Source organism: Natator depressus, chromosome 7, assembly GCF_965152275.1.
Source record: "Natator depressus isolate rNatDep1 chromosome 7, rNatDep2.hap1, whole genome shotgun sequence".
NCBI classification, from domain to species: domain Eukaryota; kingdom Metazoa; phylum Chordata; order Testudines; family Cheloniidae; genus Natator; species Natator depressus.
Window position 1 is genome coordinate 100441316 of NC_134240.1, and position 12232 is coordinate 100453547.

Below are 12232 nucleotides of genomic sequence, written 5' to 3' on the forward strand. Positions count from 1 at the left end.
CTGTGCCTGTGTAACGTTGTGTATATTACAAAAACAGGCCTTCCAAATCTCAATCATTTGGAAAAGAATGACTGCCTAATTTGAGATTAGTTGTAATACAATTTTGAGCATTAAAATTTGCAGGACATTCAGGTTAAAATTTGCAGGTAAACATATAATTAAGGGATAACTTGAAAACCACATTTTCTATTTACTGAGTTTACTTTCACTGTTCCCTATATAGGGCCAGTTTCTCTGATGCTGAAAAGATGGGAGCAGAAAACCCTCTTCAAAGCAGTTTTTTTTTTAATTTCACATTATTGTAGCATACTACTTAAAGGATAAATGCATTAATTAAAAAAAAAAATCAAGCATCCCTATGTTGCAAAAACCACCTTACATTATTTAAACTGAAAGAAATGTATAAGACCATTTACTTTTCACACTTTTTCGTATATCCCTCCTCACAAGGACAACAGAACAGGTAGTTTTAGTTGGTTTTGATCCATTTCAATTTTAGATTCATGCACCAGCACAAAACTGCAGTATTAGAATTGAAAACAAGGAATGGACTCCGTTAAAAGTACTCATCTTTCCTATTTTTTTGTAAACATGAATTCCTACTGATCTCATTTTATCTAAATGATTTTGATTGATTTTAAAATTTCCAAATATCGTGCCAAATTTGATAGTGTCTCTTTAACAGAATCTTCATTTTTGTGCTGTATGAATTTAAATGAGATTTCTTAAACACTTCTTATCCTAATTGTCCCCCAACTTGAGGATTCAGACCAAATGCAAGCATGAAATAAAATGCCACACCATCTGTACAGATTTCTAAACTAATTCATCATTTGCAAAGAAATACTCAGAGGATTTTAGGGGACAGCCTGATGCGCCTATGTACAGTAGTTAAAAACAAAAACAAGACACAGAGAGGAGGGATTATATGTCAACCACACCGAGACATTGATAGAAGCAGTTGGAGGAGAACCTCTAGAGAAAATGACAAATCAGCATAGGCTCTGCTTGAAATGAGACTGTCAAGGTCAAGGTGAGGAGACTCTGACAGTTACAATAATAATCATGACCTGAGCCACCTACCAAAAAGCTACAGTACACACATGCCCCGAGCTATTTAAGCAGTTGGACCCTCTCCCCTGAAAACTCCACAACTCATCCATGCTGCTCGCCACTGGGAACCTACCCCCCCCAGCATCTAGTCCCCCCCTCCCCAAAACCAACACAGCCCAACCTCGCCCCCCCCCACCCTCCTAGTCCCCCTCCCCAAAATCAACACAGTTCAACCTCGGCCCCCCACCCACGTTTCCCCTAGGGCTCCCTCTACCATTCCCAGCCACAACCAAGAAACAACTCTTTCGTTCCGCTTCCTCACACCCCGGCTCCCGACACTACACAGAGACGGGGTGGGATACCCCCCCCCCAACGACCTACCACGGCGAGCACCACACTCACAGCACCCCTTCAAACGCGGGGTGCGAAAGAGAACGGCCCCTACCTGCCCGATTGCCCCTCACGGTCCGTTCATCCAGATCTCGCCAGCCGGGCCACATTCAGCCCCCCGAGCCCGCTCCCTTCACCACACTGCCTGAGCGTCTCCGCGCGCGCGCCCTCGCGCGTAGACTCTTAGCTCCAGTCAGCGAGTCACTCGTCCGCCCCCCGCACTCCTGCCGGCCGGAGCCGGTACCGAGGCCGCCTCACTCCGCCCTCCGTAACCCTTCACCAATCACCACATAAAACAAACCCCAGTAGCCCCGACAATACTTGCCTGCTTCCTTCACTCACCTGCTGACAGAAATCACCCTTCTGGAGCTGCAGACATTTCGACCGCTGGGACAGACATCCTTCCAGGACTATTTTATTTCCCTCCCTCCTGCGCGAGTGAGGAGGAAGGATACAGGACCTGTCGATGAAACTCAAATTCGAAAAGGCGCGCGAAACGGTCTGAGTGGTAGAAGCAAAATCACGTGATCGCCAAGGGGACCCAATGGGAAGCGCTGGGGCTGTTTACGTTTCAAACTGGCAGCAAATAAGGGGGGGGGGGGGAAGGAAGGACCGTAGGAATCAGGCATGGAATGGCGGCAGCTTAGCGCGTGCGTCATCACCACCCCTCCTCTGACCCTTTCAAACGCTGCCCGGGAAGTGCTTTTGTACGTCTGCATCTTTTCCGCAAAACCTGAGCGCTGCTCCCGCCAGACCTTCACCAGAGGGAGCCTCCCGCTGTTCCGCACGCGCCCCGGAGCCCTCCTCCTCCCATCGCTGTTAACTTCCCAGACCCCGTCTCTGCCTCGCTGCATTGTTTTATTCCCCCCGTCTCCTCGCCTCTTCACCGCCACTCCCCAGCAGACCGCTCCCTCCAGCCTGTCCTGCCTTAGCTTCGCCCAGCTCCTGCTCCTGGACCTCACGCGCTCTGCTGAAGTTCACTCCTTTTCGTCTGACTGAGAGCGAAGGACTTTGCGAGTAGCTCCTGCTGCTGGCCGCCGTGGGAGACTCTAGTATATGTGCCCCGCATCCCTTTCCTAGGGCTGAGAGACCTTCAGACCATGGCCCCCGGGGCCGGGGTTGTCTCTGACCTGGTGAAGTGGAGCATGTGACACTCAACTGGTTTACCCCTCGCTGGTGCTGGAAAGGACTGGCCTTTACTCTGCCCTAGGTAACCACCAGTTTTGCCAGGGTGACCAAGCCTGGCCTAGTCTGTTTGACTCAGCCCTGAGAAAGTGGGGTGTAACAAATATTATAAAAGCGGCAAAGAGTCTTGTAAAAAGAAAAGGAGTACTTAGAATCGTGGAATATCAGGGTTGGAAGGGACCTCAGGTGGTCTTCTAGTCCAACCCCCTGCTCAAAGCAGGACCTGTGGCACCTTAGAGACTAACAAATTTGAGCATAAGCTTTCGTGAGCCACAGCTCACTTCGCTGTAGCTCATGAAAGCTTATGCTCAAATAAATTTCTTAGTCTCTAAGATGCCACAAGTACTCCTTTTCTTTTTGCGAATACAGACTAACATGGCTGCTACTCTGAAAAGAGTCTTGTGGCACTTTATAGACTAACAGATGGATTGGAGCATGATCTATATTTACAGATCCAGACTAACGCAGCTACCCTTCTGCTAAATGATGATATGGCATTGACATTTTACTGCTAAAAGAGACCTGCTTGGGATAAACAAGGAAATAAATGGGGGTCCATGCAGGTGCATATATGCACATCAGATTGGGGCCCATATTTTTTTTCTAATGGTTTATATAGTTTAGCAAGTTCACATTCTAGTAAGCTTTTTTATATATATAAAATTGTTTCTGTGCGTGAATTTGCAGGACTGATTTTTGTGCATGTTCTACATGATTTTTAAGTGTAGGTTTTACCTTGTATGTTTTTAGTTTAATGTGGTGTATTATTTAAGGTATGTGTGACAAGTGACCTCTGTCTGTATTAGTGACAAAATACCATGCAAATTGACACAGCCATATTTTTAAACCCAGAGATTCAAAACTCAGAACAGTAAATGTTGAATAAATTTCAGAAGACTTGACCATTCTGTCAAAACATGTAGTAAACTCAGTCAGTTGAATGAGAGGAAAACTTAGTATATTTTTAAAACCTATACCCACTTCTGTTAGTGGCACGCCCCATTTTGGAAATATACCAAGGATAAGAGGGGTGGTCTTGAGAGTTCCACGCAGCTGAAATATTATTTTCATTGTGGAAAGCTTCTTAATCCCAGCTCTTCCGAGAGTACTCTTTAAATGATATATATTTTATGTTTTAAGAAAATGGCTTTCAAGTGGTTTGTGAAGTTAAATCCAGAAGTTCAGCTAAGACTATATTTTTAACGTTTATATTTAGTTCACCTTCTAACTTACACCTGTACCATTGTTCAGAGATATAAAATGCGGGTCTCTAGCCTTCCCCACCAGCCATATCAATTTCACTCTCCTTCAGAGGTTCATCAGTGTGATACAATGTAGTATGTATGAACCACATCTTGAGGAAACTATCCATAGGGTGCACGTCGTGTACTGAGTAGAGCTTATCTGGGGTCCCTGTGTGTTGTGTAAGGGGATGGAGATGGCAGGTCATAAATGATCTAGGGGAGGGAGGAGAACAGGAGAATCCACTACTGCCCCAAAAGGTATCTGTTATCCATTTGGCTGGAGTAGGCTCTGCAGTTCTGCTCCTCCATTCCTCTAACCCTGGAGGGATTCCGATAGGTGCTGAGGGTGGAATTTTCAAAAGGGCTTAAGGAGCACAAACTTTATTGAGCTGCAGTGGCACCTGTGCACCTAAATGACTTACGATTTAGGAGCACAGGTCCCTTTTCTTCTGTTGGTTTGAACAAGTATAAATGTGTTATGTTGACAATTAATTAAACTCTGCTGTTTTTGATTCAGCACTCCTAAAGATTATCTATATAATAAGATTCCATGATTATCACTCTGAAGCCTAGAATGTTTGAGTCAGTGTGAAGCAATCAAAACAGCTACCAGCATAGTTGAGAGCTTTTTGTTTTAGAACATCACCAGGTTCAGTCATTACTGTTGATCAAATTTTTTGGCCATTTTGACTTAATAAATCACATCTGTGAGTTACAGTAGGTATTTATCTAGGCCATGCCAAGAATCCTAGACCATTTCAATATCAGAGTTAATCAATTATCACCTTTATTCTACAGCATCCTTTGGTTCCTTTGGACTTGCTGGTGTCCATGAGAGGCTCAATTAGCAAAGTACAAACAGGCAAAGCTAGCTATATATAATTTAAAGGGAAATGGTCATCTTTCAAAAATTTAGTTGAAAATAGTTTCATGTGCAAAGGCAGCCCTTGAATCTCCCTACCAATATTTGTGGATCATTTTCCTGTTTTTTTTTAAATGGACCCACATACTCAAAAAGGGAAACTGAAGGACCAATCCTGCATAAGTGCTGACTCCGTGGGTGCTCCAGGGCTCAAGCACCCATGGAAAAAAATAGGGTGTATGTGGGGGGGCGAGGGAGAGGCTCAAGCTCCCACCAGCCACAGTGGTTCTGTGGCCCTGGGGCTGGCCACGGATCAGCTGTTCAGCGGGGCCCTGGGGCTAGCCACTGATGGGCTGTTTGGCTGGCATTGCTGTTTGATAGTGACTGCCAGAGCCCCCACAATCTCCTCATGCCACAGGCAGAAAAGGGGAGCAGGTTATGTGTGCTCCGTTCCAAGGAATGGTAATACTTTTCCTCAGTGCTCTGGATCCAGCTCTGCTCTCCTGCCCATAGCAAGCCCTAGCATTTCCAAAAGGCCATGCTGCAGTAAGTGACATGGTGCTAGCTTCATCCTGACACAAGTGTCAGAGTCACACGAATGGTCCTCAGTGCACCTTTGTGCCTGGTCTGAGTTCTAGGACCAGGACTTATCTAACTATATGGTGGGAAGCAGTGAAACTGATTATGTAATAAGGTCATGATTTAGCAAAGGACTTTGGGACCAAAGTGTCATCAAATGCACAAAGTAAACAGATTATAAACTTTTTTTTATTTTTTTCTAATTTCAGTTAAAGGAATTTCACAGGGTACTTGTAACAATAGTAGGTAAAAATGTTCAAACAGAATTGTGATTTTAATATAGCTTTATATAGAAATGGTTACTTGCTGTAACTGTGTTTCTTCAAAATGTGATGCAGATATATATTCCACTTAGGGGTGTGTGTGTGTGTGTGTGTGTGCCTAGTGCACCACAGTCAGACTTTTGCTAGCAGTACCCATGGAGGGGCAGCGCTTCTGCCTTGTGGCTGTGGCCCATTCCCTGGCTATATGAGGTGGTGCTGCCCTGACCCCCCCTCAGTTCCTTTGCACCGAAAGCCTATGAGAGGAGACTCCAGTGCAGAGGGGATAGAGGGTGGGTCATGGAATACTCATCTGCATCGCATCTCGAAGAATCACAGTTACAGTAAATAGCAGTTTCTTCTTCTTTGAGGAGATGCAGATGTGTATTCCACTTAGGTTACCCCATCCGAGGGGGTGGAGCTAGGAGTCTGTTGAAATAAAGATTTCCCAAGCCTGTGTCCTCTCTGGAAGATGCGGAATTAGCATAATGGTCCATAAATGTATGTATGGACGACCACATGACTGCCCTGCAAATGTCACTGGGGAATGCTATTGACGTTGCTTGTGCTTTCGTCTAATGAGTTCATATTTGCTCAGGAGACATAGCCGAAGCTGTCTCATATGCAGTCTTGATAAAGAATATTATCCATCTAGAGATGGCCTGTGCAGAAACCGCTTGCCCCTTCATGTCATCTGCATATGACACAAACAGGCACAGCGAAAAACTAAATGCTTCAGTCCTATCCAGATGAAAAGCTAGACATTGCCTGACATCCAAGTATGGAAGCGCTCTTCCTTAGGGGATGAATGCAGTTTAGGGAAAAACACAGGTAAATACACCTGGACTGTTATGGATTGCAGACTGAGCCAGAGACGTTGAATTGCCTGGAAGTGGTCGGTCGGCAGGAATGCTCTCAATGTCATGGAATCTAACAGGGCCCCAATGAACTCGATTTTTTGAGTGGGAGCTAAAGTTGACTTTCTGGTGTTCAGACTGAGGCCCAGACAGTCAGGCAAGTGCAGTGTGGTACAGTGCAGGAGGTGGGAGAAATGACATTAGTTGTCTTCAATATGGGTGGTGCGTGAAACACCCCAGAGGGGGCTAGCCCTGGCCCTGCCCATTCCATCCGAGCCCCACCCCACCCCTTCCACCTCCTCCTTGCCTGCCAGAGCCCCCAACCTCTCCTCCCCCCTCCCCACCGCGGTCATCAGAGGGGCCCCAGCTGAACCATTCCAAACACCCACACCGGCCATCCCAAGCCCTGGACCACTGGCTGGTCCATGCTGGCCACTTCGAGTCCCAGGCTACCAGCTGGCCCGAGCTGCCGGCCAGCCTGCGCTGTCCTGGGTCACCAGCCAGCCCAAGCCACTGGCCTGAGCTGAGCCCCTGCTGGCTTTGAGGGAGAGGGAAAGCAAGGGCAGGGCCTCGGGGCAGAGCATGGGTGGGGCCACGGCCTGGGTTAGGGGAGGCTTAGCTGCCCTGGCCTATTATACCCGCCGCCTGTGGTTTTCAGTGTATATTGGGTGAGACAGAGTGGGAGGATGACAACCTCAATTCTGATGTGGAGGAGTCTTGGGACCCTGGTGACAGGGCCGGAGAGACCAGAGGGAGCAAGTAGGGGATCCGATTAGTCCGTCATCCAGAACATGGCGAGAAGTAGTGCTGCAGACTGGGGCGGTACTGCTGATGTCGAACATACCAGAGCCAAAGGCGGTATCAGTCCCAGTGTGAATAGTGGCATCGGAATGCTTGATTGTACTGATGCCAAGGGTGATGAAAGCTGCCAGGGATGCATGTGCAATGCCAACTACAGTGGTGCTGAGGACGTTCCCCATGCCACTCCAGGGGTCGCTAGGGGCGCTCCCCTATGGGTACTGCTAGGGGACAAACTTCCGGCACCGGTGCACGTGGCGAGCACGCACACCTATTGTGGAATAGACATGAGCAACACATCTCGAAGAACACCAGTTACAGAAAAGGTAACTGTCTTTTTTACGATTTTTTGCATCAAGTCATCTAAAGAATACCATCAACTGAGCAACTTTTCCTCCTTGGTGGCTTTAATGCAAGAGTCAGTGCAGACAACAACTCATGGCCAGATGATCTAGGACATTTTGAATGGAAATGGCCAACCGCTTCTTGAATTCTGCTCCCAAAACCAAATGTGCATTACCAATTCATATTTTACAGGAAAAGATCACCACAAAGTGTCATGGCGACATCCACGATCAGGCCACTGGCACCAATTAGACCTTGCTATCGTCAGGAGGAAAGACCTACCCTTAGTGCAGAACACTCGTACGTTCCACAGTGCTGATTGTGACCACTCCATGATTATTAGAAATCATTATTAGATTATTATTAGTTTCTTGGTTACAGCCAAGAAATTACATAGAGCAAAACCTAGGAGCAAGCCCAAAATCAATGCTATGAATACCAAAAACCAGGGGAAATGTCAGGAGTTTGTGAAGGCTTTTGAACTTAGCATGCATGGGAAGTCATTGCCAGAGAAGGCAGAGGAATTTTGGGAAGATTTAAGAACAACAATCCATGAAACAGCTTTAGCTACATTTGGGGGAAACAGACCATCAAAAAATGACTAGTCTGAAGAAAATAAAGTGGAACTATTACCTCTCATCAACATTAAGAATACAGCCTATTTGGAACACAACAAGAAGCCAACAGAGACTTCGACATGCAAAAAATGAGGTACAGCAAACAAGCAGACGCTGTACAAATCATTATTGGATCAAGGTCTGTAAACAGATAGAGAACCTCAGACACAGGAAACCCCAAAGTTATGTATGACAGCCTGAAGAAAGCTTTAGGTCCCACTGTTAACAAGGTTGCCACTCTCAAATTGCACAGAGGTGAAGTCATTACAGATAAAAGCAAGCAGTTGTCTTGGTGGTTGAACATTATTCAGAGCTATACACACAAGAAAAACATCACCAGCGAATCACTGGACCAAATACCAATTCTACAGGTCATGCCAGAGCTAGATGTGGAGCCCACTGTAGAAGAGCTAAGCAAGGCCATTGATTTGCTATCAAGCAGCAAGGCTCCTGGAAAAGATGGCATCCCAGCGGAAATCCTCAAGTGCGGGAAAGACAGCCTATTAACAAACAAAACACTGCACTTCACTCGAAGAAGAACATATCCTCCTCGGGGCTAGATTTGAGTGTTGGTGCAGAGGCACTAATGATGTTCACAGAGCCAATAGTTGTCTGAAGTTTAAGTGAGATGATAGGCTCTGACTTCCCAATGGTGTTTCTAAGAGCTTTACCCACGTTTCTCACAACGAAACTGACACTGTGCAGGCAATTTTCTTCACTGCTTTTACCTTGCCAAAATAAGGTGTTATTGGCCTCTTGGACAGAACCAGCATCTGCAAATCTTTATCAGCTGCTACTTAAATGCTGGGAAGAGGGTGAGGTACCACAAGAGATGTGTGATGCAAACATCATCACTTTGTATAAAAATAAAGGCGAAAAGAGCAACTGCAACAACTACAGGGGTATCTCGCTACTAAGCATAGCCGGAAAAGCTTTCGCAAAAGTCATCTTAGAGCGTCTACAATATCTGGCGAATCGTGTCTACCTGAATTACAATGCAGCTTCAGGGCTGGAAAATCAACTATAGACATGATATTGTCTCTGCATCAACTCCAAGAAAAGTGCAGAGAGCAAAACCAAACACTGTACATCGCCTTTGTGGACCTAACCAAAGCATTTGACACAGTCAGCAGAGCAGGTCTGTTTGCAATACTAGAAAAGATAGGATGTCCACTAACCCTGTTAAGTCTCATACGTTCATTCCACAACAACAGGAGAGCAACTGTCCAGTTTGACGGGTCCACTTCGGACAGCTTTGAGATGAAAAGCAGAGAGAAGCAAGGATGTGTTCTTGACCCTACACTCTTTGGAATCTTCTTCTCAGTACTCTTGAACTGTGTATCTCCACACAAGATCAGATGGGATACTCTTCAACCTGTCCCAACTTAAATCAAAGACCAAAGTCAAAAAGGTGCTAATCAGGGAACTTCTATTTGCTGATGATGATGCTCTCATAGCCCACAAAATGAAGATCTATTACAAGAATTCATGGACTGCCTTTCAAGTAGCTGTCAGGCATTTGCTCTCACCGTCAGAATCAAGAAAACGGTTGAATTAGGACAGGGGGTTCTACAAGATCATTCAATTACCTTAAATGCAAACCAGCTAGAAGTAGTCCAAAAGGTCAGCTATTTAGGTTCTACAGTGACCACCAACCTCCTACTGGATGAGAACTATATGTTTGCATTGGAAAGGCTGCCATCACCTTTAGCAGACTAACTAGAAGAGCATGGAACAACTCAAAGCTTACCATCAAGACCAAAATGCTAGCCTGCCAAGCTTGTGTCCTCAGCACTCTCATGTGTGGTGGAGAAACATGGACAACTTATGCTCATCAGGAGAAAAGGTTGAACAGTTTCCACCTACGTTGTCTACACCGCATACCCAACACTAAATGGCAAGATAAGTCACCAATGCAGAGGTTCTTCAAAGGGCAAATTTACCAGCTGTGACAACCCTGCTCAAGCAAAGACCACTGCACTGGCTGGGCCATCAGAGTAGCTTGGAAGACGGATGAATACCCAAGGACATGCTATACAGGGAGCTATCAGAGGGAACAAGAACAACAGGATGTCCCAAGCTTCGCTATAAGGACACATGCAAGCGGGATATGAAAGAATTTGGAATTGATCCTGACCAATGGGAAATCTTGGCAAATGATCGTAACAAGTGGTGCCATTGTCTCCATCAGGGTATCAAAGTCCATGACAGGAGCTGGCTCCTACAGCTTGAAGAGAAAAGAGCCAGTAAGAAATAAGCAGCTCCCAACCAAGATACATACATTTGCAATAACTGCCAAAGATCATGCAAATCTCAGATTGGCCTATTCAGTCACATGAGACATTGCAAACCATCTACATCATAGGCTGCAATTCCCACCGTCTCTTGCAGATGAAAGGATGCCAACATTTGTTTATTTCATGGTAAATCTTTGGGAGTGATTATTGTATGATTAACTCTCTCTTTCATCAAGATGCTTGGATTACATGGATACATTATTGCAACTAAGATTTGTGGATGCTTGAATTCATAAGAATAGGACCCCATGAATTCTGACATTTTAGTCTCATGGAGAGGAAGTTGCATAAATTTATGAGCAAATTGGATATGTTTTGCGAAAAGTTCTTTAAAGTAATCAATCTGTCCTTTAAATGATGAAAGTACACAGTATAGCAAACCACCTGGGGAAACAAACTCTGAAAGATCAAGCATCTTAATATGATGCAAAGAATTGTAACAATTTTTTTAAAGCAAAATCGTCTGTGTTTTACTAAATCAAAGCTCATCTGTAAAATCATTTTTGCTAATGGGCTGTTTCCAGACATAGCCTTCAAAGCCACAAACGATGTTTGGAAAGCAGACTACACAATGTCATGATTGTGATGAGTTGGACCCCCGGATATGGGGTGCCACCTGATATGCTGGGGTTCCACTGAGCCTGCCTGTTCCACCAGCCTAGACTTCCTCACCCTGTCCTTGCTGTGCCAGGCCCTCAAGCCTTCTCTGGCTCACACACAGGTCAGGCCACACCCAGCTGCAGACACAGACTAAAATCAGCTCTGTGGGAGGATTCAGCTTGGGGATTTACCCAGCACTCATGTGCACACCTCCTTTGGTGTCTGTTGCTGTATAGAGAGAGCTGTACCATGCAAGCTCATAAAAATCACCCCCTCCCTCAATGTGCACTGGTATGAATTGCACAAACTGGGTTTTGAAATAAACAAAAACAAGTTTATTAACTACAAAAGGTAAATGTTAAGTGATTATAAGGGATAGAAAACAGAACAAAGCAGATTACTGAGCAAATAAAACAAAACATGCAACCTAAGCAATTCACAAAAGAAACAGATTGCAAATACTAATTTCTCACCCTAAATGTTGTTTTAGGCAGGTTGCAGACATAGGTGCTGACTTCCCCTCTGCCTAGTGGGTGCTAAACCCCCCCCCCCCGCCGCCCCTGCCCCGCCTCCTCCTGTCCCTGCACTGCCCTTGTGCCACCCCCATTCCACCCCTTCCCCAATGTCCCTGCCGCACCCAGCCTTTTCCCACCCCAGCCGTGCCCCCTTTCCACCCCCTTCCCCCAAGTCTCTGCCCTGCCTCTTCTCCGTCTCCTCCCCTGAGCGCCCACGTCCCCGGTCCTCCCACTCCCTCCCAGAAAGTCCTAAGTGCCACCAAACAGCTGTTAGGCAGCAGGAAGCACTGGGAGGGAGGGGGAGGAGTGGGGACGCGGCACGCTCGGGGCGGGGGAAGGAAGAAGGAGGCAACGAGGGGAGAGTTTGGCTCTGGTGCGTGCAGAGCACCCACTAATATTTCCTGTTGGGTGCTTCAGCCCCGGAGCACCCACGGAGCCGGCGCCTATGGTTGCAGTTTCTGCAGCTTAGAGTTCCAGTTATTTCTCTTCACAGGCTAGACCCACGTCTCAGCCTGGACTCAGCCCTTGCCTTTCCCCAGCTTAGTTCCTTTGTTTGTTCAGGTGCTTTCAGCAATCTTCCTTCTTGGGCAGGGAGACAATGGAGAAGAGTCTTGATTGACTCACTTCCCA

The 12232-nt window shown here is 46.2% G+C and overlaps 1 protein-coding gene across 1 annotated transcript in view; it reads right to left on the reverse strand.

Annotated features, from left to right (window-relative positions):
- Positions 1 to 1877, reverse strand: part of MKI67 (marker of proliferation Ki-67) — a 38433-nt gene extending 36556 nt beyond the window's left edge. Inside the window, exon 1 of the mRNA XM_074959152.1 lies at positions 1786 to 1877. The gene's annotated coding sequence lies outside the window, so the exon portion shown is untranslated. The remainder of the gene's footprint in view (positions 1 to 1785) is intronic.
- Positions 1878 to 12232: the final 10355 nt, after the last annotated feature.